General features: G+C 39.1%; 1 pseudogene; it reads left to right on the top strand.

Moving 5' to 3' along the window:
- LOC102851327 overlaps window positions 1-6,042 on the top strand; it is a 55,819-nt pseudogene that overhangs the window by 29,119 nt on the left and 20,658 nt on the right.

The following is a 6,042-nucleotide window of genomic DNA, read 5'->3' on the forward strand; positions in this document are numbered from 1 at the left end:
TCTCAATGAAAAGTAAAAGAAAAATTTGTTCATTGTTTTACAATCCCTCCCCCCCCAGGGTCCACTCTACTATGCAGCCTTCGTTCTGGACTCCTGTCCTGATAACATGCCCAAAATGTGTGAGATGAAGTCTCATAAACATTGTCTCTAAGTACTCTAGTTATACTTCACCAGACATAGATGGTTTTAGTCTTTTGGCTCTTAAAACTCATTGTTATTTAATCAAAATTGACCCAGGCTGAAAACCTCACCAGAGGAGATTGCCCGCCTGACTCCCTCTGAGATGAATTTGAGCTTCAAGATAAGCAACACCTTTGCATTAAATAGTAGCATAATATCCTACCCAGTAGGCCATGAGAGCTTTGGTCTTTAGTCTTTGATAGTTCAACACCCTTTACCAGCACCACAATTTGAAGGTAATTCTTCCTTGGTATTCCTTATTCATGGTCCAATTTTTACATGTATACAAAATAATTGAAAATATTATAGTTTGGTCAGCCTCATCTTAATTTTTAAATTGATAACCTCACTTTTTAATACTTTAAGGAGGATATTGACTACAGATTTTCCCAATTAAGTGTATCTTTTGACTTCTTTTTAACAAATTATTTTATATTGATTTGTTTACAAAGTTTGTCTACATTATCTACACTATCCTTCTTTCACATTGTATTTTATATCATCATTCTCATTCATTACATTATATAAAATTAATGACCATTAAACTATGCCCACAATTACATCATCTTTCCTGATTCCCGCAGGATTTTCCCCATTTTTTTTACTTACTCTCCCCCAACCCACCAAATTGTTCAGTCCTATGATTTCCTCCCTGTCCGTCCTCATCCCCTCCTCTCCATCTTCCCTCCTTGGGTCCTCATAAATGCTTCACTAGTTGTCTATTTTCACAATAATGGTCTTATCCAGTATTTGTCCTTCTGAGATTAAATTAGTTCACTCAGCATAACACTTTCCAGTTTCTCCTAAGTTATTTAGTAATTTCAAAAATCATTAATCCTAAATACTGTGTAGTATTGTATCACAATTTCTCAATTTGGTTGCAGTTGGACATTTGGGTCATTTCCATGTTATTGTGATTGAACGCTGTTGTGATCATTGGTATATATATATATATATATTCAGCTTTTTTGAGGAAATGCCAAACGGGCTTTGAGAATGGTTGTACTATTTTACAATCCTACCATCAGTATAAGCATTCCTATCTCTGTATTCTTTCCAACACTTTTTGCTTACTGTTCTACTATACTTTGCCACTGCTACTGGGGTGAGATAGTATCTCATTGTGGTTTTATTTTACGTCTATATTATTACCAGTGATTTTGAACATTTCTTCATGTATCTGTTAGCCATCCGGGTGTCTTATTTTGTGAATATCTTCTTCTGTCCCAGTCCAGTCTTGTGATGAATCACCAGCAGCAGCAGCAAATGGCTCCCAGCAGCCTGAGCCAGCAGACCCACCCTCCCCAGAACCCAGCAGGACTCATGGGCATGCCAAATGCACTGACCACTTAGCATCAGCCACAGCAGAAACTGAGGCTTCAGAGGATCCGGATGGAGAGGGAGTGAATCAGAATGCGCCAAGAGGAGCTCAGGAGACAGGTATGGACTTTGCAGTGGCTGGTGGAGGTCCCCAGCCTCTGGTGGCAAGGCTGACAGTGTGTGTTTACAATATGATGAACTTAGAAAACAATGAGGACCTGAAGCTTCACTCCAAACCTCATAGTTAAAACCCAATTACTTCGCCCAGCATTCTGTTTGCACTGTCTTCAAAACCAAGTATATGAGTAGGATGTCGTTTTGTTACTAATAAAATGCTTGCCTTTGACTTCTACTGCTAGTCCTTATAAATAGAAAAGAGTAAATGCAGCCAGAAGGGCATTTTTCATTATCTCTTGCTGCATAACAAATTTCCCCAAAACCTAGTGGCTTATAACAATCATTTTCTTATATCTTATGATTATGTGGGTGGTTGCTGGGATGCTAAACAATGAGGTGTCAATTGTGAAACGTTTACTCATGGTGGACAGTGTTTGGTGAAGCTCCAAGATTAAATCAGGTTTGGAAGCAGAAGTATCATCCACTTCTGAACTAGCTAGCCTCTGGAAACTCTACGAACGTGGAGAAATGATGAAAGTTATACAAGTTTTCAGGTCTTCTGTTCATAGGGTCACTATGCATCATCTACCACTCAATGGCACTTAACAACAACAACATCTGTTGGCCATCTGAATGTGTTCTTCTGTGAAAAGTCTTTCCATGTCTTTTGCTCACTTTTTAATTGTGTTATCATTCATTTTCTTGTGAAGGCCTTGTTGATGTTGTTGTTGTTATGTGCCGTCAAGTCACTTGTGACTCATAGCTACCCTATGTACAAGAGTCCTAAATGCTGCTCTATCCTGTGTCAACCTCACCATCTCTGACACACCCATTCCCACCACCCCACTCACAGAATCGATCCATCTCATTGAGGGTTTCCTCTCCTGTGCCATCCCTCCACTCTCCCAAACATGATATCCCTCTCCAAGGACCGGTCCCTCCTTGCAACATGCCCAAAGTATGTCAGACAAAGCTTCAGAATCCTTGACTCCAAGGAGCGTTCCAGCTTCACCCACTCCAGGACAAGTCTGTTTGTTCTCCAAGCAGTCCATGGTATATTCAATACTCTTTCTCGCTAGCACCACAGCTCAAAGGCAGCAATTCTCTTTCTATCATCCCAAGTCACTGTCCAACTCTCCGATGCATAGCATGTAATTGCGAAGACAATAGCCTGGATCAGGCACACCTTAGTCTCCAGCCTGAAGTCATTGCTCTTCAGTACTCTGGAGAGGTCCCTGACAGCTGACATTCCCAATTCAATTTGTCTCTTGATATCCTGGACTTCTGAGATGGTGAGAAACTTTTCCCAAAGAGATGTAATAAAATCTACTGACTGGAGTGCATGTGTGTGTGTGGATATTGGCATTTCATTTTTGATCCACACAGAGATTTAAACTTTAGAAGGTCCCATTCATCCACTTTTCCTCTCCTGGTTGTGTATTTTTGGCCATATTTGCCAGCCTCTTTATACCATAGGCTAGGCCTTCTAATCTTGGCCCCACTTTGCCCCTTGTGGTTTTCCTGTTGAATATCAGTTGGTTCATAGATACATGGGTTTATTTCTGGGTTCTTGATTCTGTTCCATTGCTCTATTGTGAGAGTACCTTGCTGTTTTGTTTAAATGCTGCATAGTAGATTTTGAGATCAGGGAGCTCTATATCTCATACTTCATTTTTGTTTTTAGATGTACTTTGCATATTCACGGACTTTCCTCTCCAAATAAATTCACTGATTGCCTTTCCTATCTCTTTGAAAAATTAATTTGGTATTGATATTGGGATTACATATAACTTGTAGATTGCTTTTGGTAGTATTGTCATTTTCATTATATTGATTCTTTCTAACCACAAACAGGGAATAGTTTTCCATTTATGTAGATCTCTTATTGTTTATCACAGAAGGGTTTTGTAGTTTCCTTTGTAAAGAACTTTCATGTCTCTAGTTAGGTTTATTACCAAGTATTTCAATTTGTGGTTGGTTGGTATAAATCATATTGCTTTCTTAAGTTCCTTCTCGATGTTCTCTTTATTACTATAGATAGACTAACTTTTGTATAGTAATCTTATATTCTGCCATTCTATTAACTTGGTCTACTAGTTCTAATGGTATTTTTTTGGTTGAATCCTTGGGGTTTTCTGTGTACACGTTCATATCATCTGCATATAGTGACAAATTCACTATTTCTGATAGATCCAGATGCCTCTTCTTATGCTGTATTGCCCTAGCAACTACTTCCAATATAAATTGGAATAGGGGTGATGACAGTGGGCATCCTTGTCTGGTAACTGTTTATAACCAAAATACTTATAGTCTTTCTAAGACTAAAAATTGAGAACGATATTGGCCCTTGGTTTTGAATACATATTTTTCACTATGTTGAGGAAGTCCCTTCTTTTCCTGTGTATCCAAGTGTTTTAATCAGGAAGTGGTGTTGGATTTTGTCAAAGGCCTTTTCTCCATCAACTGATAAGATCTTGTGGTTCTTATAGTTTGTTCTGTTAATATGATTAATCAGTTTGATCATTTTTCTTATTTTGAATCATCCTTACATATCTGTTATGAATCCCACTTGGTCATGATGAATTATTATTTAATGTGCTATTGACTTCTATTGGCCTAGATTTTGGTAAGGATTTTGGTGTCCATATTAATGAGAGATATTGGTCTGTAGTTTTCTTTTTTGGTAATATCTTTGCTTATTTTTTGTTTTAGAGTTAAGCTTGGTTCCTAGAATAACTCTGGAAGTGCTGTTCTTTTTAATTTAAAAAAATAATTTAAACGAAACTGGTGATTCAAACTGGTGGATCTTCTCTGAATGTTTGGTAGAATACATCTGTGAAGTCATCTGGTCCAGCATATTTGTATGGCTGAGTCTTCTTATGACTTGTTCAATTTCTTCTTTTGTGACGGATCTGTTCAAATGTTTTACATTTGTCCATGTCAGAATCTTGGTTATTCTGGAGGGTAGGTCCTCTTGATTTGGTTGAGAGATGAGTATGGACTGTTTGGTTGTTTTGGTTTTGTTTTGTTTAGTTTTGTTTTTACTAACAACCGTGTGTAAGCTGATTGGTCACCTGGATTAGTTAACTATCTGCTGTGGGCTGGAAGCCTCTTGTTTAGGTCAATCAGTACCTGCTGGTCAGGCCTTTGTATTTAAAAGTTGGCTGGGGCCTTGGGCCTGGTGTTAATTGTGTTTGGGAAGAATATTGTTCTAAGTGGTACAGCACTGCTCTGTCAGTTTTCTATACTGAAATAACTTGGCATTGCTGTGATACTGGTGTGTCAAATGCATAATAGTTACCCACGGTAGACAGGATTTGGTAGAGTTTGGTAGAGCTCACAAATTAAGACAGGCTTGGAAACAAGGTTGATATCCACTTCTTTTTATTTTATTATTTTTTATTTTTTATTTTTGTGTGAGTGTACCATCAAATCAGATCTGACTGCTACAGGAGGATATTGTCCCTCCTTTTCCTGGCAGAGCATCTGGTGGATTCGAACCGTGTGCCTCTGGGATTGTAGTTGCAGCTCCTTGCCACTAGGCCACCAGAACTCCCCTTGATATCCACTTCTTAAACAGTGGTCCTTTGGAAACTCTATGAACATTAGAGAAATTACAACAGTTATAGAACAGGGTATTATATAATGTCGTAGAGAATCCCAGTGTTCTTTGAAGGACCTGTATAAAAGTATTCCCCTCTAGACGTGAAGAACGCCTGAAGGCCCCAAGAGGGTAAAGTGTTGTTCTGGAAAACCACAGCAGGTCCACTCCTGTTCCACATTAGCTTGAGAAATCCCATGCTTAAGGCTTTGCCTCTGTTTCCTTGAGCCACCTTGAGTTGACTTTTGGGTGTGGTGTGTGATGTGGATCCTATTTCAGTTTTCTGCAGGTTTTACCAGGACCATTTTTTGAAGAGATTGTCATTTCCACATTTGATATATTTTGATTCCTTGTCAAATATTAATTGGTGTATGTAGTTGGGTTGGTATGGAGATATACAAACCCATACCAACCCAACTACATACACCAATTAATATTTGACAAGGAATCAAAATTCTTTTCAACCTATATGCAGAACAGATTATCCGGGAGGCTAGGCTCTATGAGGACAAATGTGGGGTCAGGATTGGTGGACGATTTATCAACAATCTGCGTTATGCGGATGACACAACCCTGCTTGTTGAAACTGAGGAGGACCTGAAGCGCCTGCTGCAGAGTGTCAAGGACTGTAGCCTACAATATGGATTGAGGCTCAATGTCAAGAAGACAGAGATTCTCACCACTGGACCAATCAGCAGCATCAGGATGGATGGTGAAGAGATTGAGACTGTACACAGCTTTAGTGTGCTTGGCTCCATAGTCAACAGTCTTGGCACCAGCAGCCAGGAAATTAAAAGGCGCATTGCCATGGGAAAGTCTGCTGT

Source organism: Elephantulus edwardii, unplaced genomic scaffold, assembly GCF_000299155.1.
Source record: "Elephantulus edwardii isolate Elephantulus edwardi_28Jun2011 unplaced genomic scaffold, EleEdw1.0 scaffold00158, whole genome shotgun sequence".
NCBI lineage: Eukaryota > Metazoa > Chordata > Mammalia > Macroscelidea > Macroscelididae > Elephantulus > Elephantulus edwardii.